The 26,390-nt window shown below is 41.5% G+C and overlaps 1 long non-coding RNA gene across 1 annotated transcript in view; it reads right to left on the bottom strand.

Moving 5' to 3' along the window:
* Positions 1–1,684: 1,684 nt before the first annotated feature.
* The window catches only part of LOC122811155, a 115,863-nt gene continuing 91,157 nt past the window's right edge, over positions 1,685–26,390 (bottom strand). Inside the window, exon 2 of the long non-coding RNA XR_006366217.1 lies at positions 1,685–2,639. This is a non-coding gene — a long non-coding RNA (uncharacterized LOC122811155). The remainder of the gene's footprint in view (positions 2,640–26,390) is intronic.

A 26,390-nucleotide genomic window follows, 5' to 3' on the forward strand; every position in this document is an offset into this window, starting at 1 on the left:
CCATCTCTGCCACCTGTAAAGCCGATAAACCTGGGAACCCTTCCCTCCAAGCCAAAATAGCCAGAGGAGAAAAGGAAGACACCATCCTGGATTCCTGTGGCCTCCAGACAACACCAGGTCTGAAATGTCGTGCCGAAGCCCCTAGGGGAAGGGTGGATCCCACCAGGTTGGTGTCTAAACCACCCCCACAGAGCCTCTGCTCTGACAGCGTCCATCTGAGCCAAACTGGTCTGGGACACTGATGGAGTTGAGGAAAGTACTATTCTCTGCTCAGACGACCTTTCTATCAAGGAATCAAAATCATGGGTTCCAAAGTGGGTGGTTGAATTTGAAGATGAGTGACTAACACAGGTGATGGAGCTTTCACGGATTCAAGATGGGACAGAGACTGTAAAAGCCTCATCTCGATTTGAGCCTTAAACTCATCATCATCCTGTCCATCTCAGAACGAGAAAGTTTAGAGGATATGCAAGATACAGAATAGGCAGACCAAGCTGGAGAACACAACTTGCTGCGTCTTGGTGTACTGCTCCGAGATCTTCAATCCAAGGCCTATAAATCCGAAGACTTAGTTGGAGATTGAGAACGCCGAATCAAAAGCATCTCGGATGGATCAAATAGCCCCTTTGGATCTGAAGGAGGTTGGATCCATTGGGAAGTCACATCAGGTGAGAACAACATTGGATTCCAGGAACTCCTCTGATCTGAGGGAGGTCTGATTTACTTCTCATCTGAAAAAGATGGATCCGATAATTTTTGTCTCTTTTGTGGTCCAGAAGCAGATACCCCCGGAGAAGCTGGAAGGGCATGCTTCTTGGACTCTCTTGAAGCTCCCTGCTTGGTAGGGATTAGAGCTCCAGACAAGGGCAGAAGCCTTTTCAAGATTAATTTGTTGCGGAAATCCACCAATGAATGGGAGTTGAATCCTGCACAATTCTCAGTCCTGCTCTAAATGAGAAGCACCTAAGCAATAGATACACCTCTCGTGGGCATCCAAATTTGGAATTTTGTGCCCATAAGAGGTACATCTCTTAAAGGCAGTGGGTTTGAATCCACTGGCCCAATCGTACCACACACACGCACAAAAGAAGTAGAGACCCACAAACTCACTGCTATCAAAGCCTAACAGCAGCCACGAACTACCACTATAAACAAAAATACAGGGAAAGATTTTTTTTTGTATAGGACATAGAAGGATGTAGTCCAATGGGTGTAAAGCAGAGAGGTAAAGGAACAACCCTAATGGATAATGAAAGGTCTAAAACTTGGGAGGGGAGGTAGAGAGATATTTAGAAAAAACCTCAAAGTGAAAGTAGAAAAAGTTTAGAAGGAAGTATTGAAAGATTTGAACTTATCTGAGGAACGCTCAAGACCGGCTGCAATCGCATCTATCCAGGAAGGCTGTAAACGAGATCAGAGGAATTAGGGCAGATGCAGGGCATTATGGAAGTTGGAGGAGCTCGAGATTTGAAGCATCAGTCTTTTGGAATATACAGATTGGATCCGATGCTGGATCCTATGGACCCAGTCGTGAAGAAGAATGAAACAGACATCAGATTTTATATTTAAAATGACACTGAGCAATGGAGATTGCTGTATTCTTGTAACATACTGGGTTTTGGAAATGAGAGCTACATATATTGGTACTTCAGCCTAAAATTATGCCACACCATTCTCAAAACAATAAGGTAAAATAATCAATCATCCTTTTATGGTTTAAAACAATGACAAATCTGTATACAAGCAGACCACAACATGTTATATATGTTAGATTTGTTGTCTACTTAGCTTATGAGCATACAGTTCATCCGAACACATTCTATTTAAATATGAACGCAAGGCCAAGTCTTAAATGGTAAAGAAACTGTTTGCATCTAACTTCCTTCATGTAAACTGGAATGCTGATAATGATCAGTAAGACAGTGAGAAGTGTCTGGTAATATTCACACTGTATATAAATCTGTCTTCTTGAAAACAAAGTTTGATCAAGTGAATACTGAAACACTGCAAAAAAACTGTGGAGTATAACATTTTCACTTGAGTAGATGCGCCGTTCAGTTTTCATTTATAGTTTACTAACACTGTACAGAAATATTTATGAACATATGTGCAAACACAGCAAATCAAGTTCAAGCATCTCAAACATTGCTTACATATACAGTGAAGGCTGGCTGTACAAGAAATATATACTGTACATCAACATACAAAACACATTTACAATTTCTGAAGAACCTGAAGTGTGGTGTTTACACACACTAGTCTAGAACCATTCACTGCAAAATGTAGGCCAGTGACATGGATTAAAGTGCATTTAGATAAATTGTTTCAAGACGAAATTTTCGCAACCAGTGTTCTTTTCTCTGTAAATACATTTCTGGCTTATTTGGCACCTCCGGGAACAGCATCAATCATAAGCTGTTGCCTGTTTTGCTCTGATTTTTCAGCTTTGATGTGGCAGTATTTTTATTTGCATTTTTCTGTCCTGTACTTTGATTTACACAAGGCTTGGCTGTATGTATCTCTCTCTTCAGAATAGGTTTTGGAGAAGTAGACAGGTTTGGGGAAAATACTTCTCTTTTATCTTGCATTTCTGTATGCCTTTGGTTTGGTAGGGGTGAGAATCTTCTACCTAATGAAGGCTGCAATAAACCAAAAACATGGAAAAAAATAGAATTGAAATACAACATAAAGATTTTGTCTTAGCTTGAACAAAACAATGTCTCCTTGTACAGCTTTCATGGAAATAGCTACAACAAATGTTCTATCAACAAATAAAGAGCAAATACTGAGTACACCCGAGTGTCCATATAGGCTTAGCTCGTCCACAGCCCAGCATTTGATAAGGTGCTCAACAGAAATTGAATAAATGTTAATTTAACTGTGGAAGAGACAGAAAAAAATAATTTTCAGTTTAAATCCACAAAAGAGCAGTTTTCAAAAACAATCTTCTGACTTGATTGATCCTAATCATATATTTTATTATTTATTTATACAAATATGTTTACTGGAGCAATGCACTGATCCAAAAGGACTGATTTCACTCATGGCCTAGAGAAAATTTACAGAGGTACATTCAAATAATATACTGTACTACAAAACAGTAAACAAAGAAAATAAAAGTTGCACTAGTGTAAAACAGTTAAAGACAGAACAGACAGTGCACTGTACAATATGTAATAGAAATGGCAACACCTTAGGTCAACTGAAGTAGAATCAGTTGTCAGCATTAAAGTCAATCAGTGGGATGTAGCTTAAATGTGGAGCATCTCAACAGCTCTAACTTGAGTTTCTGTTGACTGTCCCACTCATTGTCTCAACAAGCTTTCATGTCACATTTCATGGCACACTATCAATGCAGGGACGCTTCCTTAGCCACATTTCATGGAGCACCATCAATTCAGGGACGCTTCCTGAGTCACATTTCATGGAGCACTATCAATACAGAGACGCTTCCTGTGTCACATTTCATGGCGCACTATCAATATAGGGATGCTTCCCGAGTCACATTTCATGGAGCACTATCAATGCAGGGAAGAGTCCCTTATAAAGCGATCAGATTAAATTGCTCTTCTTTCTTTGTAATAATGTGATCTTGAATTTAGCACGTCCCCAAAATGACTCAACGGCTATTTGTTAATAAGTTGAGATGTGATATCTTGATCTATTGGCAAGAGGACAGGTTTACTCAATTGACTGATTAAACTCGAGTTGGTGCTTAATGAAATTGTTTAAGGACCACATCCAATGAAGTTAATGCTGTGTAACAAATCAGAATTACAAAGGGGAGTGGTGTAACCCTCTGCATTAGGAATGTAAAAAATTGGCTACTTTGGTGCAGCCTGAAAGTGGTCCATTTGGATCAGCTATCCCTCTAGCATTTGCACAGAGCAGACACAAACAAAATAATTTTTAGTTCGTCACAAAATTCATTGCAAGTAGCTAGGATTTTAACTGTAGGAGGAAGTGATTCCAACAGTACAGGTAACCGAACAGAAGTGGTGGTTGCTTCAGTATCATTTGGTTTGAGCCTGATAAAGAGTTGGAACAAATAGTAAAGAACAGAGATTGTACTGGACTGTTCTTACAATGACCTTGCCTATTAGAAAGGGAATATTGTCTTCTTTAAGGACCTAAAGCAAGCAGAACTTGGTGTTAAGTTAGCTCTCTGCTTAACATGTCTCATCTAATTCCATATGAAATATATTTATATTTTCTTTCATTCATTTAATTATAAGACTGATGGACTTTATTACTTAGTTCCATTTAAAACCAAAGTCTGGCTCTATAAACAAAAAATGTAAAGATATAGATATATGGCAGTAAATAAAGGTCACGAAAGTCAAAAGATATTTATAATAAAAGTTAATTTTAGATGGAAAACATTCACACAAAATATTGTAGGTACAAATTAAAGAGATGTGGAAGATTTTACTATGGCTAAAGTGGATTTACTATATAAACCAGAAAGGAGCACCGGATGCAGTATGAAATACCTTGTGGCTAGGCACAGTGGTGCTCTGAGAGGTAAAAAAAACAAATAAACCAGTATGAGTGACGAGTGGCACGAATAAGTTACTCTTCAAAACGTACTACTCAGTTATCTACATTTTCTCAAAGTGTCCACATTTTTACCTTGTATGTTTGTTCTGTTCTTAATATAATGCACTGTTTTCTGGCAAAACCTTGAAGACATGCTTCAATAAATAATGACATACATTTGAGATCCTTCCAGGATTTTTAGCCTCCCCCCAGCATTATTTTTGTCTTTGTCCAGATTTATTGCACTAAGAAGTTGAGTGATATGCTTCAAAAAACTTGACTGCTTTATCAGCATGTACACATTTATTTCTCTTAAATTTGACAATGTGCTGCCTTTAAGGGAAATGTAGTTAATTTAAGGAGTTGTGGTATAACATATCTGTAACAAGTTTCTCTTACTGGTATATATTTAGTACTAGGCTCTTCAATGCTGGTACTAGCTCCTCCAGTGGTGATTTGGAATGAATTATCAGAAACTGCCTTATAAATCAGGCAGAGTTCAGCTCTTAGTAACGTGACAAACAATATAATGACAACTCTCAAATCTTATATAGCCAGTTCCATTCTTTCAACCCTGGAAGTGTCTTCTACCTAGGAATCATACTTCTTCCAAGAGTTTCAGGTTACTTGTTTAAATGTTGCAGCTATGTATTCAGATCAGCAAGGCAAACTACTGCAATGATTAACCTAAAGTAGTGAGATATACTCTGTAGAATTAGGTAAACTACAGAACATGCTTTACTGATTTGTCAGATACTCACTAGTCAAAGTTTAAATTGTCAATCTCTATACATTTACTTACTTAAAAATCTCTCAAAATGCAATCCTAACCATTTTCCATTGAAAAGAAATAACTTTCATTTTAATAATGAATATCTTGCAAGAATGAAAATTTAAAAATTAGCAACTCCTAGTCAAAACATTTAAAATGTTTTTTAATTATTTTATTTTACTTACTTCCATTTGTTAAATGGCATAGTCTGACTGAGGTGAAAAAGGGTCATTGTGTTGCTTTTTAAGATTTTCCTACTTACTTTTAAATTATAATGTCCTCCCTTTGCCAAGTCTCACAATGCCATACTTAATGGCACTGAAATTGAAGTTATTACCGCTTCATCAGGAGTACAGTTTTTACAGTCTTGTAGATTGCCATGCATCAACATCTTTCACTGGAGTAAGAATGGGGTCTATATCACGTTGTCAAACCTTTCAAAGTTTGAACACCATATGGTCGACACCATATGTTCGAACTTTAAAAGTTCGAAAACGTAATAAATAAAACACAAAAAACTTACCTGAAGGTTGTAAGCAGGGGGGCAAGTCCCCCAGCGCCCCCCCCACTACTTAAATATACCAACTCCGAGATCGCACTACATTGCAGGAAAGGGAAAGCTTCCCTTACGGAGATCTCTGTTGAAACGTTCGAAGTTTTACAAGTTCGAACATATGGTTTTGACCATATGAAGTTCGAACTTGTAAAAGTTAAACAACATGAATGGGACCCGTAAGAATGTTCCCCAATTTACAGTCATGTGCACATTTGGTTTCAGAGCAAACACCCACTTTTAAACCTGGGGAAAAACAGTCCAAAAAGAAGTGGCATTAGTATGGAACACTACTTATTCTACTGGTAACCCTAATTGGGATAAACAAAGCAATCCCACTCTGAATTGTTTCTGGTGTTGCCTACACACTGAATTACATATGGAAAACATCCAATGCTTTCTCTTACTATTTTGTTTAGGTCTTCATATATACAAATTGCCTGTTAACCATCTGATGCATCCTTGACACGGCCATCCAGGCCTGGTTCTCTGTTTATCCCAAGCAGTAGTAGTGAACATTTAAGATAGCCAATAATGCCATGCTCAGGACCTGTACATCCGCCAGCATGAGTATCCCCTGAGCTGCAGTACATATGCTGATAGGTGGGTGCAGATAGTACAGTTGTGTACCTACCATAAATGTAGATGTTAGAGTGTATTCACTGTTGCAGTCATTACACTAGGGTTATCCTGCTGGCAGGCTACCCGCAGTCGGCCTGAATTCCAAAGTCTTGGTCCGGCATCGGTTGCTGTCGCCTCTTCCCTGACGTCAGTGCGCCAGGGGTATGAAAGATGCAGCCGACGCCATTTTCTTCAGTTTTTCTTGCCCCAAATGTCAGGTGCCCCCAAAAGTGTATGGTAAAATTATGCCAATAAGTATGCATGCACTAAAGTACACATTTCCTTCATCTACAAGCAAATACACCACATAGGTTGTATAAAATAGAGAAGTACAGATAGGTCCCAGCAAAGAAAAGGGGGATGGTGGGTGGGTAACCTGGACTGCAACAGTGAATACACTCTAACATCTACATTTATGGTAGGTACACAACTGTACTATGTTCATTGTGTTTCACTGTTGCAGTCATTACACTTGGGTTGAATCCCAAAGCTGAGGTTGGGCGGCTGGATCTAAATAGGATTAGGAGAGGCTATAAGGCCCTGCAGAACTGCAGTGGAAAAGTCTGCTCGGGATTTAGAGTAGAGAGGTAAGTGGTAGTGCTTTGTAAAAGTGTGCACTGAACTCCAAGTTGCAGCCTCTAAAATGTCTTTGGTTGGTACTCCTCTGAGGAAGGCTGCTGCTCTGGTTGAATGTGGCCTAATGCCCTTAGGCACTGATTTGCCATGTTGTGAATAGAAGAAACGAATGCAGTGGCCTATCCATTTTGAAATGTTCAGTTTTGAGATGGCCTTTCCTTGTGAACCTGCAGCATATGCCACTAAGAGTTGCTCAGTCTTTCTGAAAGCTTTAGTTTTGTCCAAGTAGAAGCGTAGCTGTCTGTGTATGTCCAAAGAATGGAGGAGTCTCTCACCCTTATTCTGTGGGTTTGGATAAAAAGTAGGCAAATAAATGGTTTGGTTAAGGGCCAGACTGGGCACTACCTTAGGCATAAATGTCGGGTTTGTCCTCAGAGAATCCCTGTCTGGATGGAAAATGATAAAAGGTTCCACAGCCATGAGTGCCTGTAACTCTGAGACTCATCTTGCAGAGGTTATTGCTAGGAGTAGAGCTGTTTTCCATGATAAGAACTTTATCTCAGCTGTATTGTCTGTCTCAAAAGGAGGCAGTGTGACTTTTTCCAAGACATAATTGAGGTCCCATGCAGGTATTGGTGCTCTCCTTGGAGGTCTTATGTTTTTGGCTCCTCTAAGGTACTGCCTTAGCAATGGATGACAAAAAATAGGTGGTTCCGTATTGTAATGAGCTGAAATGGCAGAGGCATGGATTTTAATTGATGAAAAGGATAGGCCTTTGTCCAGCATCTCAGTTAGGTATTGTAAAATCTGAGGAATATTTGGTACAAACGTGTCAATTCCTTGTGCCTGGTTCCAAGCACAGAATCTCTTCCATTTTTCTGCATAAGATTTTCTGGTACTGGGCCTCCTGGCCTCCAAAATAACATCCATCAGTTCTTTAGAGAGAGGTGCATTCTGAATGGCTACATTATCCACCATGCTGCCAGATTTAGGGTCCTGAGTTGGCTGTGCAGGATCCGATTGTTTCGTTGTGTCAGTAAGTGAGGAATTAGAGGTAATGTCCAGGCTGGGCCTTGAGACAAGCTCTTTAGGATTGGGTACCAGTGCTGGCGGGGCCAGTCTGGGGCAATCAGAATCATTTTTGGCTTCTCTTGTCTGACCTTTAGGAGTACCTCGGGGAGGAGAGGCAGAGGAGGAAAGACATACACTGTTAGAGTTTTCCAGCTGAATGAGAGAGCATCCACTTTCCATGCTTGCTTGTGATAAGTCCTTGTGCAGAATCTCTGTAGTTGGCAGTTGTGAGGGGAGGCAAATAAATCTATGTCTGGGCATCCCCATTTCTTTATCATGCTGAAGACTTGTGGATCCAGTTTCCACTCGTGGGGATCCGTGAGGTTTCTGCTTATTTCGTCTGCCAGTGTATTTATCTTTCCTGCCAGGAATTGTGCTTGCAGGTGTACCTGATAAGTCAATGCTGTGTCCCACAAAGTCATGGCTAGTCTGCAGAGGGGAAAGGAATGTGTGCCTCCCTGCTTGTTTATATACCACATGACTGTAGTATTGTCTGTCTATCAGCAGTTGTCCTGGATGAAGCAGATCCTTGAAGGCTGTCAGGGTATTTGGAACAGCTAGCATCTCTTTTTGATTGATATGAAGATGCATTTGGCTTGAAGACCATGTGCCCTGAATACATTTTTCTGCTATGTGTGGCCCCCAGGCATAGTTTGATGCATCTGTTAATGTCTGCCTGGCTGTGGGTAATGTGAATGGCTGTCCCTTGTTGTGGTGACAGGCCTGTGCCCACCATCGAAACGCCTGCTGCAGGCAGGGAATGAGCGTAATTAATGATTCCAGGCTGTGGCAATGTTGAGTCCAAACACTTTTTATATACCATTGTAGTTTCCTCATATGCAGTCTTGCATATGGAATTAGCAGAATGCAGGATGCCATGAAGCCCAAAAGCCTGCAGAATTTTTCTTGCAGATAAGTGGGTCTTTGTTGCCAACATTTTGAAGTAAGAAGTCAGTTGCCTTTGTTTGTCTGGCATGAGATAAGCCATCTGGGCAGTTGTATTTAAGCTTACACCCAGGAATATTATCTCTTGAGAGGGTGCTAGTTTTGATTTCTTTTCGTTTACTGTGTACCCTCCTAGGCAGATTAGTAACCTTTTTACAAACGCCAGATGCTTTAGTAGAATGTCCTTGTTCTCTGCTTGAATAAGGCAGTCATCCAAGTAGGGATATATTTGAATTCCTCTTTGTCTGCAAAATGCAATTACTGGTGCCAGGCATTTTGTGAATACCCTGGGCACAGAAGATAAGCCAAAGGGCAATGCAGAGAATTGGTAGTGCATTGAGACAGCTATGAATCTGAGGTGTCTTCTGCAAGATTGTCTGATTGGGACATGCAGATATGCCTCTTTTACGTCCAATGTTACAATCCAAGCCTTCTTGCGCAGCATGGGCAAAAGCTGCTACAGAGTCAACATTTTGAATTTTGGAATGTCCAGAAATGTGTTTAGAATAGACAGGTCCAGTATTGGTCTCCAGGCTTTGTCCTTTCTGGGTACCAAGAAAAGTCGAGTAAAATCCTTGTCCCTGCTCTTGCTGCGGCACTCGCTGAATGGCTCATGTCCATGAGAGATGAAACTTGTTTTTGTGCCTCTGCCCATTGATTTGTGTGGCAGGTCTGGCATACATTTTGCCCTTGGCAGGGTGTGAAAGTGAATCTGTAGCCCTGTGACACTATATTCAAGACCCATTTGTCCTGGGTGATCATGTGCCAATTTTGTTAAAAAAGTGCTAGTCTTCCCCCTAAGGGGGCTGCCAAAAGATAAGTGCTTGGTGCTGGCAGAGGAAAGTCATTGGGACTGTTTCTGCATGGCTGAGATTTGTCTTCTTCGCTTTTGGAGATAGAAGCACCCCATTGTTTAGACCTGTATGAGCCTTGTGTCTGGGATTTGCCTCTGGGGCATCTGTATCTGCCTCTTTGTGGCCTGTCTGACACTGGAAAGGACCAATTCTTTGAAGGCCAGTTCCTGCTAAATCTGGGTGGCTGTACCTGTAAGAAATCCTTAACTGTCTGCATAGACTTCGGTTTGTCCTCCATTTTCTTCAACACCTCTTCTGCCTTAACATCAAACAAAGTATCATGCTGTAGTGGAGCATCTAATAATTTTGCTTTAACATGATCAGGCAGATTCTGCTCCTTTAACCTAGCATGCCTCCTAATGACAGTACCCGTAACAATGGCCCTGCCAGAAGCCTCCAGTGTCAAAACCACATTGCAAAGTATGCTTTCCCACTTGTTCAGCTGCATACAATAAATCTTGCATTTGTTTTCTGCACATTCAGAATTTGTCAACATTTTCTGTTTAAGCAGTGACATTAAGTATTGCTGATATTTAAACATATGAAACTGACAATTTAAAGCTCTTACAGCGAAGGTAGCAGAAGTGTAAATCTTTTTCCCCCATCTGTCCAGTGCCCTTGAATCCCTATCAGAGGGGATAGGGTTTTTTGCAGTGGAAGCCTTGACCCCTTTGGGACCCTGAGATATAGTTTCTAGGTCAGCAGCAGGGTTTTTATAAAGAAATTTATGGGAATCTGGAACCCTGTAGTATCTTGTCTGGCTTGACAGGTGCTGGAGGTAGAGAGTCTGGAGACAGGCCGGACTCTGAAAATACATCTACAATGTCTAAAACAGGAGGTATAGCATGAGGCCTGTGCTGAGGTAGTAAAATGAAGTCTCTATGCCTTTTCTTAGATTCTGAGTAATCTTGGCTCTCCCAGTAGAAGTGCTCCCTCATGGTATGCAGGGTTTCCCCAAAAGAATAATCCTCAGGAGGAGGCGCTGAAGGGATACATTCTTCAGCATCAGAATCCTCATAGGGAGGAAGAGAGTATTACTGTTCAGAAAAGGAATCAGAGGCAATGGAAACCTGATCTGAAGATTCATATTCTGTCTCTTGCCTAGGCCTCTTATCAGGAGGGGGATGGGAACCCCTGATCAAATTAATTAGGTCTTCGGCCATTTTCAGCATCTGTTTTTTAGGCATGGAGGCCTGTCCATGGGATTGCTGTACTTGTTTCTTTGTCTTTAGTGGAACTTTAGTCTTTGCCTTTGAAGCTGAAGTCGGTTTTACATATAACTGTGTAGGCCTGAAAACACCCTCCGATGCCTGCTCAGCAGCTCCGGACCCATCTGAAGGGATATTTTCCAAGTGTCCAATACCTTGAGTTTCCTGCAGCCTAGTCGGCTCCACGTGGGAGTCGGAAGCGGCCTGCGGCTCTGAGGTAGCGGGCGTCAGGGGCTGCGAAAGCACCTCACTGAGAACTGGCGAACCGGCGACTGGCTTAGAAGAAGCCTCGTCAGTTTTGGACCTCGGATGCCTGTCCTTTTCCTTGCGTTTCTTGTGAATTGCGGTAGTTGGATGGCTATCCGATGACATTGTGTAATTAAATCTTTGGCCAAAGTAGTGAAATGCAAAGTCATGGCGACGCTTAATAGTGCGTTGGTTAAATCTAGCACAAAACCTACAATTAGCAACGTCGTGATCAGGGCCTAGGCAAGGAATACAATAGGAATGGAAGTCCTTATGAGGTATTTGCTTCCCACAAGAAATACAATTATTAACTTTTTCTGACATCGGTTTGGAGCAAGAAAAAAGTTTCCCCAACGGGGTACTTAGCTTTAAATGAAGACTTCGGATCTGAAATTCGAACAAGAAAATCTCAGGAGTCGGCCGACCGGCACTTGTGAACTGCTTTTGCTTCGGGCACTGTGCGGCAAGAAAGACTGAAGAAAATGGTGTCGGCTGCATCTTTTATACCTCTGGCGCACTGACGTCAGGGAATAGGTGACAGCAACCGACGCCGGACCAAGGCTTTGGAATTCAGGCCGACTGCCTTACCCTACCTAACTATACTAGTCTTGACTTGAAGGCATGAAACTTCTGAATCACCCCCCCCCCCCAAGCAGAATTTTCTCAAGTTTACTAAGATTCCAAAGGCATGTTTAAGCAGTCCAACACAAAAAAGATGCATTAAAGGCTTTCTCTGCATCCAGTGATACTGCACATGTTATCCAGCTTGCAAATGAGATGCTAGGAGGTGTGCCATCTTCAAACTATTATCACACGTATGCTACCTTGGAATAAATCCACAATTGTCTGTCTGTACACCAGTGAGGAAAAGAGAGGAACTTCTACTTGTCTGTATGAATTTTATAATCAATGTTTAATGAGGAAATTGTTCGGTAAGAAATCAGATGTCTTTGGTCCTTCCTAGGCTTCAAGACTTGTGCAAGGAAGGAATGATTCCAGGATGAAATGGAGCTTTCCATTGGGTTGGGCTAATTAAACAAAACTTGTAAAACAATTCAAATGTTAGGCAGAAACATTCTATATGGTATTCCCTGCATATCCCCTCCAGGCAGTTTAGTTTTCCAAGCTAAGGAATATCTGTGTTGGAAAAGGGTGCTGACATTTGGCTTTAATGGAAACTGTGACAGCCACAATCTTTTCTAGGTTAGGCTATAGCAAACTGCAATGCAATAATATCACAACTGCATAAGCTGTGTATACTGAGCTGCAGGATTCTAACATCATAAAATAGTTAACACTGAATACATGGGTTACTGGCTCTGGAGTGATAACTGAAGGGACACTAGCTAGCTTGATTGCAGCCTGTATCTTCTGGCTAGCTTCATATATGCATGAGGAGGTTTAAAACTAAGGAGATGTTTTCCCTACAAATTCAGCTAAGGTTCTCAACCACAGCAGGTGTAGAAAAGAGAAGTAAGCATTTTGAAGCTATCCATGATGCTAAAAAAGCAGTTTGGTGAGCATAGTAAAAATAAAACTAATGCATTTAACTGAAGTACGTGCACCTGTGTGTGTAAGAGAGGGACAGCGTGCCAATACCTGTCAGACCAACAGTTGTGAAAATTTAACTACTGCTGTAGTTCTCAAAGTTATACAGCAAGAGGTTTTTACACAATTTTTTTCTGAACAGGAAGATCAGACTTTTTTTTTTTTTCCAAAGGACAGAGCAGAAATACGAGGTAAAAATCAGGGACAAGTTGGGAAGAGGAAATGCATCTTTTGCACTGTTTTTTTTATTCATTTGATGTCAGTGAGAATTCAGAGGTGTAGAAAGTCAAGAAAGCAGTTGCAATTGTTAGTCACGTGTGTGCGTGTGCGCACATGTCTCTCTCTCTCTCTCTCTCTCTGTGATTTGCAGATGTGTAGGTGTAGCTGTGCATGACATTCTGCATATATATGACAGACCATTTATCTCCAAATCTGCATCTGTTAACGTGTGCATTTATGGAACTCAATGTGTTTGAGTGTGCAGACTTTAAATATGAATATGAGTTTGGATGTAAAATATGTCCTTAAACAATTGCATATTATATCACAACTATGAAACATTAGGTACAGTTGTGTCCCGACTTATGTTTGAGTAGATCAGTGTTACAGTACTAATGTTTGGGTATTCTTGCCATGCAGAAACCTGTGGTGTGGTTATGAGAAATGGGTGCTAAATAGTGCCATACGGGTCTTTTTTGTCAAGACTAAGAAGTCTGATGGCCCTGAGGAATAGTACAATCTTCCCAACTGTCCTGAGAACAGATCAAGGACCTTGACTTAAAGGGAAGAAAAGAGGGGGGGAAGTGAATGATGAATGGGAAGTGAGACCAACCCAAACAGAGGAAGCAAGAAATAACAGAGGGAAAGGAGATTGACAAAGGGTACTGCAGCACTGATCTACCTGAGCAGCTACAGTTATAGTATGTGGAGATACGACTTTACTATGTTCTTTGTAGTTAATGCTGATTAATGCTGATTCTTGAGAAGACTCCCAGAGCTTTTAAGAGGCTGGCTGGGCAGATATGTTAGTTGGGGACAACAGGCTCTATAGAATGGTAGAGGAAAGCCCTGCTCTTGACATTAAAATGGACTCAAGGTTGTAATGTTTAGTGAAGGTGTCAATGGATGACAGTTGCAGCCTCTAGAATGGCTTACGTGGACACTTTTTAAAAATGCAGTACTGGTGGATTTATAACTGGTGGAATGCACTTGGACTTTATAAGAAAATTTTCTGCCATAGTGAGAGAAAAAAGGGGATGCGTTCAGTAATCCACTTGAAAGTTGTTTGTTTTGTCACTGGTTTACCTTGCTTACCATCTGCAAAGGCTAGCAACAGTTGGACTAATCTGTCAGAGAAAGTGGTCCTGTGCAAGTAATATCTCAACTGTCCAAGTAATTCAAATACAGTTCTGAAAGCACCCTTGGGAATAAGAGGGGGGTTTAGTTTTAAGGATGATAATACCCCTGTTAAAGATCAGAAATTGCTCTTTGCACATAAGGGCATGGGTTTCAGAGGAATTCCTATCACAAGTGACAGTCAGAAGCAGAGTGGTTTTCCACATCAAAACTTTGACAGGAGCTGACACTGTTGGTTCAATGGTGGCAGAGCTAGATTTCCAAGTACAAATTTCAAGTCCCAGGAAGTACCAGGTTCCCTTCTAGGTAGCCTGAGGTGAATAATCTCACTGAGAAATTGCTTCGTGTGTGGATGAGATTAAATGGGGGGCTTGGGAGGAAGGCTGATTTTGATGAGATTAAATGGAGGGACCTTGGGAGGTAGGCTGGTATGGCTGAGGTATGAAACTTGATACTGGAGTAGGATAAGCCTTTCTGAAGATATGAAGGTGAGGTATTCAAGAATCTGAGATATGTTAGACTGTGATGATATAATATATTTGGACTGGCAAAAGATAGAAAACCTTTTCCATTTAGCTAAGCAAGACTTTCTAGTGTTTGGTTTTCTGGCCTCTTTCAGAATGGACAGCATCCTGTGAGTAAGGTAAAGAGGTTGCAGTCAGAATCCAACCCTTCAAGCTCCGAGTTTAAGTGTTGTCAGGTTGGGATAAAACTACAGATCCGTTGTTCTGGCTGAGAAGGTCCAACATCAGCAGTAGAGTTTTGGTCTTTCCTCATACCTCTCAACCTTTCTAGAAGAAATCTGGACAAAGACCAACAAAATGGGGGGCAAAGGCTCACAAATATGGACATTTTAAATATTGCTCTTCTATACTTAGAAAGTTGCTAGAGTAACAGGGTTTCTTTAACATACATTTTCTGAAGGATTTCACAGGTGTGTACTAGGCTAACGGCCCTGGACCCTATATAAGCCTAGCCCAAGAAGATTCCCTGGCATCATGCCGCACAAAGTTGGTTCCCAGTGCCTCTGCCAAGCAAGGCCACTGAAGTGATAGCCGGGGTAAACTTCCTATTGCCCATCCGCTTGTCAAGATTTCTCTTAAAGAGGGTCAGTGAAGTGCTCTGCTTGACGTGAATGGGAAGTTTGTTCCAGAGTATGGGAAGTCTCTGGGTTAGGAACCTGTCCCTCCAGCATGTTCTGTTTACTGTGGTAATGAGGTTTAGGTCCCTGGAGTGTGTGGCACGGAGGGATTAGGATTTCATTAGGTGCAGCATATTTAGCAGCTCTGGGTCAGACATGGCTTTGTAGATCAAGCACAGATTGTCTCTAAGTAGGCGATAAGAGTACAGCTGGAGCTTTTTGAGTCTGTCCGTATAGGGCATGTGTCTAAGGCCTAAGAGCCTCTTAGTGAGGTATTTTTGTGGCCTTTCCAGTTGTTGTAGGTGTCTAGTGAGGTACATACCAAATGGGGCACTGTATTCTATAACAGGTCTAATAAGGGACGAGTAGAGAGGGATTATGACCTCTTTCTTCCTGGATGAGAAACCTTTTGCAATGAGATGTGCCACATAAGACTTTCTGACTACAGTGGCTATGTGGTTATCAAAGGAGAGGTTGCTGTCAACCTGTGTCCTTAGTCTCATCACACCTTTGGTGTTTAGTGGACTACCGCCTATGTGTTAGTTCTTGGGCACTGAATTTTTCCCAAAGGGAATAACAATGCACTTTTTGGCATCGAGTTTACGGCCATGGTTCCGGCACCAGTCATTGGTGTCAGTGAGGCCTTTTTGTAGAATGGCTACATCAGTTGGAGAATCAATAATGGCTCCCAGTTTGCAATCATCTGCAAACTTGGTCAGACCCAGTCCCTTTGTGTTGGCTTGAACTTCAGAGAAGTAGATGCCAAACAGGAGAGGACCTAGGACCGATCCCTGTGGGATACCACTTATAACTGGTTGGTAGTCAGATTTGGAGTCCGCTACTTTCGCACAGTGTGGGTTCTATCTGTGAGCCAGTTGGCAACCCATCTTATTACATAGGGGTTTATGCCTAGTTTAGTGAGTCTACCTAAGATTCCTGAGTGAGGGATGGCGTTGAAGGCCTTGGCAAGCTCTAGGTAGGCTGTGTGAACTAACTTGCCCTCATCCACAGCTCTTGTGACAGACTCGAAGAAGTCTATCAGGGTGAGCAGGCATGATCTACCTTTCACAAACCCAAACTGCATGGGGTCCAGAGTTTGGAGATTCCCTATGTCCTTATTTATATGGTCCATAATGATGATGCGCTCCCTAGCCTTACATATCAGACTTGTCAGGGGCTGTAGTCACTCCCCATTTGTGGAGTGGGATGACTGTAGCAGTGCACCATTCGGTAGGAACAAAGCCTGAAAGGAGGCTGTGATTGAACAGAGTACTCTGATGTGGTGCCAATTCACTTTGTAATTCATGAAGAACACAGCCAGGGATATTATCAGGTCTCATGGAAGCTGTATTCTTGGCTTTGGACAGTGCATTTTATTTTACCTGTGTAGCTGTGATAATAGGGACTTGGCATTCCCTCAGGTATTGTGACAGGCCCTTTAGGGGGTGAAAGGGAGGTAAAGTTCAGACTGAACCTGTCGGCCAATATATGTTTGCAATATCAGTTGGTTCTGTATATGTATTGCTATTGTGCTGTAACTCAGAGCAGATTTGAGTATTGCCATGTAGATTCTTGACATAACTATATAATGCCTTGTGGTTGTCTTTAGAATCTGCAGCAATTTTGTTTTCATAGCAAGCTTTAGAGGATTTGATAATGGATCTCAGTTTTTTGCTGAGGCTAACAAGGGAGTTTTTCTAGTCTTGGGAATTAACCCTTTCATGCAACTGTTTTTTCCTTCTGTTGTAGAGTTTGTTTATGGTGGGGGACCACCAGATTGGCTTCCTTTTTTTGAAGGAGAGCATCTTGGTTCTGTATGGTATGCCCCATTCTGTGCACTTGTGTATGTACTCACACTGTGCATTGGGTGAATGATTCAGCAGTCATGCACCTATTTTCCATTTGCATGGGTGTTGTGAAGTTAACCACCTCTGTTTTTAGAAGCCCAAAATTGGCTTTGGAGAACTTTTTTATGGTGGTTTCCTTTAGGGAGGTGAAGGTGGGATGTGGATATCCATGGCGATTAGCTTGTGGTCAGATCTGACCACGGAGGAGTTGATTACTGGTGTAGAGCAATGGTCGCCCATGTTAGTAATGACCAGTTCAAGGATGTTTCTACCCCTGGTGGGGTAAGAATGAGTTGGTCCAGGGCACTGGAATTAATGAATTCCAGAAAACGTTGAGCAAGTGTGTTGGGACATGAGTAATTTTCCCAGTTAATGGAGGGGAAGTTAAAGTCTCCCAGTATAAGGGTATTGGGGTTGTACCCAAATACTTTCCAGTGTGTTTAGGAATGTGGAGTGGGAGTCTTGGGACATGGTGGGGGAATCTATAGCAAGTTACAACCTGGACTGCAGTTTTACCTAGTGTTAGTTGTATCTGAAGTATCTCTGATGCGTTATGTTGGGCTACTAATCTGGAGGTGTGCATATCCTTTTATGAATATGGAGACAAAACCAGCTTTAGTGCTTCGGTCCAGGTTTAGGGGCCAAAAGGTGTGGTATGATTTATGGCCTGGTAGTGCTGGGGTGTTCTCCAGAGCCTTGAACCAGGTCTCGGTCACTGCACAGATGTCAATATTATCTATTTTGAGTGCTTTGAGCAAGTGCATTTTGAGATTTAGACTTCTAGCGTTGAGTAGTATAACCCTCAGATTTTGTTTGCTTGTAGCTGTTAGGTGGTAATTTTGTCTTCAGGACATTGCCTAAAAAAGGCACTATAGGGGTGGCAAGAGCCTTGGCCAATATCCGGAATCACTGGGGTGATAATGTGGAGGCCATCTCTGGAGAAGCATCGTGGTCTGTCTATCATGTCATCCCAGGCAGACAGATACTGGATCCCCTTAGAATGACACCAGAAACTTAGCCAATTGTTGAAGTAAATCATTTTCTGCTTGTACTGTGCTATCATTCTGGGTGACGGTAGGATGCTACTCAGAGCTAGGGTCATACCTGCCTGGGCTACAAGATCCGAGAGCTCCTCTATGTCTCTTTTCATGTAGTCCAGGGAGGTACGTCTCAGGTCATTACCATCAACATGGACAATGACAGAGTCATAATTGTGCCTGTTGTGGAGTGACCCAAGTGCGTGCGTTATGTGGAAGATCCTTGCACCCAACAGTTGTTTTGCCTTATGGACTTTGGTTGAGTGGCACACTGTTTATTGGAGCTATGTCTCTCATGGTTTGTGCTGGGATGTGGTGGTTGGTTGCGCTTCTGCCTCGGAGGTCTCTATTGTTTGGGCAGATTTTTATTGAGAGCCTCCGTGAAAGTAGGTGTGTGTTTTGTGTTACTATGTGAGGGTTGTGGTGGTGTAAGTTCTGGAGGGCTATGTGTTGAATGCGGTGTGGTGCAGGTGTTAACCTTCTCCTCTTGACTGGCTAATCCAGTCTTGGCTGGAGAGTGCTTGGCTTCCAGTTTGCCTATATATGCGTATCTCTCACAAGTCATAGTGTCGGGAGGTAAGAGGAGAGGGCTGTCTGTGTACATGAGGCAGTTGCTACATCGCCTCAGGATGCCGAAGTTCACCAGGTTGACAGGAGAAAGCACAAGGAACTGACCTTTAGCCATGCCTGGATATGAGGTCAATATATTAAGTACTGAAGCCTTTTACAGGAAAAATGTCACTCAAAGTGTCCGAGTCTGTAGAGAGCACTACCACACTTGAGGGGAAATTAATACATAGACCCTGAAAATTTAAGGATGAAGTATTTAGGTGGATATTCTTAAGTTGGGAAGAAATCAAACAGTACTTACTGAAAATAAAGAATTAGCTTGTCAAGAATGATGAAAAGAAGGGAGTCGCATGAATGGCTACTGCCTGGCTACTACTAATGCTGGTTTCAGCACAGCTTCACTCTGTTGGGATACAATACTCCTTTGCTGCTTCTCTCACCAGAAGCAAAATGTTAACACCAATCCCAAAAAGAGAAGCAGGCCACGGCCTGTTTGGTGATCCACAGTTTTGTCCCAGATGTTGCAAGGGTCTGCAGGCTTGTAACCTTTTTCTGGTAAATGCCTCGAATAGCAACCAGACCAATCGGGTACGTTAAGTACAGACACTCACTCTCCAACCAGAAAGAGTTAGGAATCAATGCACTCTGCTCCCATTCTAACCAGAAACAGAATATAAGCACAAATTCCAAGCAGTCACCTATAAAAAGCAGTTATTAAGCTTTCTGGTGATCATCAGTCTCCAAAAAATAATGTAACTGCACTCCTTCTCTCACCAGGAGAAAACAGAAGCACTGATCCCAAGATGACTACTGAGAGGCAGAATGTGGGCTCTCCAACAACTGGTGGTCTTGCAACAGATGCTTAGAGGTAAAATGAAAAATAAATGTTTATCCTAAAGACTGCAGTGTGCACTAGAGGAGTTAGATGTGAAAGCAGGTAACTTAAGTTTTACCTGTCTAAAAAGTTGAGTTTTAGTGGAGTCTCACTATTTTTAAAACGGCAAGATAGATTGAAAGGGAGTGGTCACTTATTTTGGTAGTATGGAATACAGCAGGATGGCCAATAAATCTAAATATTTGAAGGGGAGTGATTTCACAAAATGATAATTTTGTGCTTACTCACACCAACCAGTAAAAGCAGAGAGGAAATGAGATATATGGTCAAATTAACACAAAGGGCAGGCAACTAGAAAGACAGATGTTTTTCTCTCCGACTCACAAGAGACAGAGCTGTGGTGTCTTTTCAAGTTTTAATATGCAGTTAAAAGCAGAATACAAGTACAACATGGTGTAAAGAAAACCTATCACAGTCTACAAAATAGAAAAAGGCAATACAGAATACAACAAATAAAAAGCAAACCAACCTTTCCTTCATAGCAAACTGCAGCAGAGTATCGGTGAGCCTTTTCTTTGAAGTCCGAAACTCAAATGTATGTCATTATTTAGTGACTTCAATCCTCAGACCACCTCAGTGATTTGCCACACAACCACAAATTTTATGAGAAACAAACCAAAAATCTGAGCCAAGAATCTGGCCATTTTACGAAAATATGGACAGTTGAGAGGTGTCTTCCCTCACAGACAGTAAGAAGAATGGAGAACCAGTTTTGCCTAAGCCAGAAGGGAACAATTAGGATCATGAAGTTATGTAAGTAAACTTAACATAATGGTAGATGTTTGAATGACCACTACTGTAGCAGCCCTTTAAGCTATATGGGTTATATCCTGCCATGGATATAACAGCTAGCCAGCTTCCAAAACATCAGGACACCTTCCACAAGCTCAAACCATTAGACAGCATAAGATGAGCTGTCAAAAAGACTGGTTTGTGCCAAAGTAAATGATAAAATGGATTTAATGAATGTTAACTATTATCTTCTTTGGACCATCCTTATTATCTTCTTTGGACCATCCTAGTTAGGAAAAGCATCACAAAGAAATAGAAACGTTCTTCTCCTCCACTGTGTGAAGACATTCTTCTTTCTAAAGGAAATGGCATTCAGAGAATTCAAAGTTAAAGAAAGAATTAAGAATGCATCCTAATTTATTCACCAATAATCCTTGGATTAAAGTAATTTCTCTCACTGATTTATACTTGACGACTTCTGTTAATGACGACTGATCTTGACTATGAAAAATAAAGTTTGGAGCTTTATTTTCATTATTTTACTTTCTGGCCGATGTAAATACTGTATATAGTTGTTCATGCTTTTTTTATAAGAATTGTATGAATTCTACTATATCATATGTGATTATGTTGTTTATTCACTGAAAATAAAAACATATTTGGAAAAACAAAAAAAAAAACAAAAAAAAAAAAAAAAAGAGACTGGTTTGGTTGTCAAGACCTCCAGAGCTTTCATGCCAACAGAGAGGAAGGCAGAACCCTGAAAAACCACTAATGAGGTAAAAATTACATGAATGTCCACATCCTGGGGGGGATTAATAAATAAGGAGTATGGAGGGAGGGAGGGAACGGCTATTGCAGCAGTGATTTTTCAGACATCTGCTGTTATGGTAAGTTTACTTACACAAGTGTACTATGTTTATCATATGGATCACAGTTGCAGTAGCCTAAGCTACATAGGTAGATTACCTATCTTACTACATGTGGGGGGTAGGAGCTGGAATGTGGAATGGTGCAAAATTCCCCAGAGAAAGGTCCTTGCAAAGCCTGATCTAGACCAAGAGAAGGAAACAAGATTCTAGAGTCCCAACCTTTCCAAAAAGCCACAGATGAAGTCAAGGCCCCGAAACAGTGAGTGTTGACCCTGCCCTTAATAGCTTTGTTGTGGTGGGAACAACAAACGGTAATAGCCGGAGACAACCAAATTGAAATGGTCTACTTTGATATAGGTCATCTCTTCTTCTTACCTTCACAGGAAATTAACTGATCAGAAGATCTAAAAGATGTTGTATTGTCAAGATAGCACCTGAGCCGTCACTGGACATTCAAGGTATGAAGTATCCTTTCACCCTCATTTTTGGGGTCAGGGGAAAAAACAGGGAGATGGACAGTTTGTTTTAAAATAAACTTGGACACCACTTTAGGCAGGAAAGTAGGATTAGTTCTCCAAGAAATTTTGTCCTGTGAAAATCAAAAGGGTAGACCCATCATACAAGCTCGCAAGTTATACCCTTCTTGTAGATGTCAGAGCAATCAGTAAAATAGATTTCCATATTAAGAACCTCAAGCCAGCCAGATCAGCTGGTTCAAATGGAGAGAGTCTTAGCTTCTATAACAAAATTAAGATTCCAAGGAGCAGCCGATGTTTTTCTTGGAGGTCTCTTGTGCAAAACCCCTTTAAAAAACATTCTAACATGAGAATGAAATGGAAGAGGAGGATCCATGGACAAATATGCCAAACTGGACGATAACTAACCTTGACAGAGAATAAGACTGGCACTAAGATAGTAACTCTCACAAATATTGAAAAACAAGAAAAACACTAGCCCTCAGTGGGTGCTGGTTATGTTGACACAAACTAGAAAACCTTTTCCATTTGCTTATATAAGGTTTTCTAGTAGAAAGCTTTCTTGCCTCCATAAGTATCTGTTGCATGTCCTAAGTTAACAGTAGAAAAACGGCAGTCAACTGATATTGTTTGGAGTTGGGATATATTAAACACCCATATTCCTGTGTGAATAGAGCTATCCTAGGAGGGAGCTTGTGATAGCTGGCCCTGGCCATTTCCAAAATAAGGGAAAACCACTGCTGCCTGGCCAGATCAGTTATCATAATTATCTCAGGGTTCTTTCTAAATCTTCAGAAGTTCCTTGGATTAGTAGACATAGGTAGAAAAATACACAGTATTGTTTCTGTCCAAGGAAAAAAGGGCATCTATCTTCCTGGCTTTCTTGCATGGTGTCCTGGAGAAGAATTTTGCCAGCTGATTGTTCAAAGAGGGGGCAAAGAGATCTACTTGAACTCTCCACAGATCAAATCTTATTAGACCGCCTGATCTACAGTGGAGATAAGTTTACACACCCCTGTTAAAATGCCAGGTTTTTGTGATATAAAAAATGAAACCGCAATAAAACATTTCAAAACTTTTCCCACCTTTAATGCGACATATAACCTGTACAATTCAATTGAAAAGCAAATAAATATGTTAGGGGAAAAATATAAAAAATAATAAACGTACAACAAGCTGGTTGCATAAGTGTGCACACCCTTAAACTAATACTTTAAGCATCTTTTGATTTAATTACAACATTCAGCCTTCTTAGGTACACACCTACCATCAATTAAAGAGACTCTGATTAACCCCAAATAAAGTTCAGATGTCCTAGTAGGATTTTCCTGATATTTACTCAGTTTCCTGCTACAGCAAAAGCCATGGTTTGCAGACAGCTTACAGAGCATCAAAGGGATCTCATTGTTGAAAGGTATCAAAAACATTTCCACAGCATTGGATAAACCATGGAACACAGTGATGACAGTCACCAAAAAGTGGAGAAAATATGGAACAGTGACATTGCAAAAACCTGGACGTTCCTCCAAAATTGATGAAAACACAAGATGAAAACTGGTCAGGGAGGCTGCCAAGAGATCTACAGCAACACTGAAGGAGCTGCAGGAATTTCTGGCAAGTACTGGTTGTGTACTACATGTGAAAACAATCTCCCGTATTCTCCATATGTGTGGGCTATGGGGTAGGGTTGCAAGACGGAAGCCTTTACTTACACAGAAAAACAGCCAGGCCCATTTAAAATTTACAAAACAATACATCAAGTCTCCCAAAAGCATGTGAGAAAATTTGTTATGGTCTGATAAGACCAAGGTTGAACTTTTTGGCCACAATTCCAAAAGGTAAGTTTGGTGCAAAAACAACACTTCACATCACCAAAAGAAAACCATCTCCACAGTGAAGCATGGTGGTGGCAGTATCCTGCTTTTGGGTTGCTTTGCTTCAGCTGGAACTGGGACTTTAGTCATGGTGGAATGAATTATGAACAGTTCCAAATACCAGTCACTTTTGGCCCAAAACCTTCAGGTGTCTGCTAAAAAGCTGAAGATGAGGAGGAATTTCACTATTCAACATGACAATGACCCCAAGCATACATCCAAATCAACAAAAGAATGTCCTCACCAGAAGAAAATTAAAGTTTTGGAATGGATCAGTCAGAGACCAGACCTAAATCCAATAGAAAATCTGTGTGGTGACCTGAAGAGGGCTGTGCACAAGAGATGCCCTCACAATATGAGAGCTTTGGAGCACTTTTGCAAGGAAGAGTGGGCAAATATTGCCAAGTCAAGATGTGCCATGCTGACAGACTCCTAAGAAGACTGTATGCTGTAATTAAATCAAAAGGTGCTTTAACAAAGGGATTAATTTAAGGGTGTGCACACTTATGCAACTAACTTATTGTACTTTTTTATTTTTTCCCCTAACAGATTTGTTTTTCAATTGATTTATACAGGTTATAGGTCACATTACAGGTGGGAAAAGTTTTGAAATGATTTATTATGGTACAATTTTTTATATCACAAAAACATGGCATTTTAACAGGGGTGTGTAAACTTTTAATATCCACTGTAGCTTACATTTGGAAGGTCTACCTTTGCCCTACTCAACTTGTTTGCCACACAATTTTGCACTGAAGGAATGCAAGATAGCTGTAGAGTGAAACTGTCCTGTAATGCTATATCCTGAGCAAACGTGGCTAGTCTGAATACGGGATAAGACCTGGCTCCCCCTTGCTTGCTGATGCACCACATTACTGTGGTAATGTCTGTAACCATTTCAAGAGGTTCTGGAGACTAGAGGTGATTCAGAAGGTTGAGTGCCTTGATCAAGGCAAGAATTCTCCTGTTTATTTACGTGCTTGCATCTAACCTTGGTGTCTCACACACCTTGCACTTTTATCCCTCCTGAACCTACTCTCCAAGCAAAGTTTGAGGTATCTGTGGTGACTGATTGCTTTGAAACGAGCGCAAAGGAGAGATGCAGACTGAATATTTTCTGTCTCCACCATGTGATTTCTTTTCTGACAAACCCCAGCACTGAGATTTGAAAAGACAAAGGATGTTGGTGCGGAGACTAAACAGACTTCATATACCAGTGAATCTTTCTCATTTGGAATCTTGCTTGAGGTATCATAAGAATTATAGATGCCATGAGACGCAAAATCCTGAGGCATTCTCTCACAGTGACCAAAGTCTGAGTGGAAAATCTCAGAAACGGATTAAAATCTATTTTTTCCTGTGGAAGAAAAACTTTTCACACCAAGGTGTCTAGCATGATATGGAGTCAAAAAAATTATGAATGTTCTCTTGAAAGCTTGTGTAAGAGATATCTCACCCAAACAGAGATTCCTGACACTTAGCCTCAGCAAGGATAAGCAAGTCATCTAAACTTGGAAAAAAGTAGACACCATGTAGGATGCAATGAGCTATAACTGGAGCTAGATACTTTGTGAACGCTCTTGGAGCAGTGGATAGTCCAAGGGGTAAGGCAGAGAAAGTACAGTCGTGTACACTTACCATAAATATAGATGCTCGAGTGTATTCACTACTGCAGTCATCACCTGTGGGTTATCCCTGCTGTGGTAGCCCTCAGCAGGCCAGAATACCAGAGTCTATGTTTTCCTGCATCGGCTGCTGTCGCTTGCTGACTGATGTCAGGTTGTCAGTGTTATAAAGCAAGGCAGCTGATGCAATTACATTAGTTTTTCTTGCCCTAACCAGTCAGAAGCCCAAATAAAATGGTAAAGAGGTCCTGGTGGCTAAAAGCCACCTAGAGAAGCTTATGTCTCCCTAAAGACAAAAGATACAAGGGGGAAGGAGGGAGGGAAACCAGGACTGCAACAGTGCATACACTAACATCTACATTTATGTACACAAATGTACTATGTTCTTCGTGTTTCACTGTTGCAGTCATCACCTGGGGAGGGCTCCCAAAGCTGAGAAGAGGGATGGGGTAGGATTAGTAAGAGACCTAGGCCTGGGTCTGCAAGCCCTGCAGAACTGCAGAGGCAAGCCACGCCCTAGCCTTAGAAAATAGAGGTAGGTGGTAATGCTTGGTAAAGGTATGAACAGAAGTCCAGGTAGCAGCTTCCAGGATGTCCCTGGTGGGAACTCCTTTGAGAAATGCTGTGGAAGTGGAGGCTGCCCTAGTGGAATGGGTTTGAATATATTTTTGGGGGGGGGGGGGTCCCATGTAATCTGAAGCAGAAATGGATACAGTGTGATATCCATTTGGAAATGGTTTGCTTCGAAATGGGCTTCCTCTCTTCCCCTGGGGCAAAGCTGACAAGTAGCTGGTCTGTTTTCCTGAAGGGGTTGGTACGGTCCAGATAATATCCGAGTTGTCTGTGCGGGTCTATTATATTCGCGCTTAGGTTGTCGAATACGCCATGATCGACACCTAATGAGCGAAAAGCGAGTACATGAAACGCTGGAAACTGCAAAATTTGAAATCCTGATTCGGCATAGTCAGCCCTTCTGCAGTGTAGTTCCACAAGGTAAGTGTGCGGTAGTTATGGACCTTAGGGTTAAGGTGC

The sequence above is a fragment of the Protopterus annectens genome, chromosome 9.part0, assembly GCF_019279795.1.
Source record: "Protopterus annectens isolate FY-2018-M chromosome 9.part0, PAN1.0, whole genome shotgun sequence".
Lineage (NCBI taxonomy): Eukaryota > Metazoa > Chordata > Ceratodontiformes > Protopteridae > Protopterus > Protopterus annectens.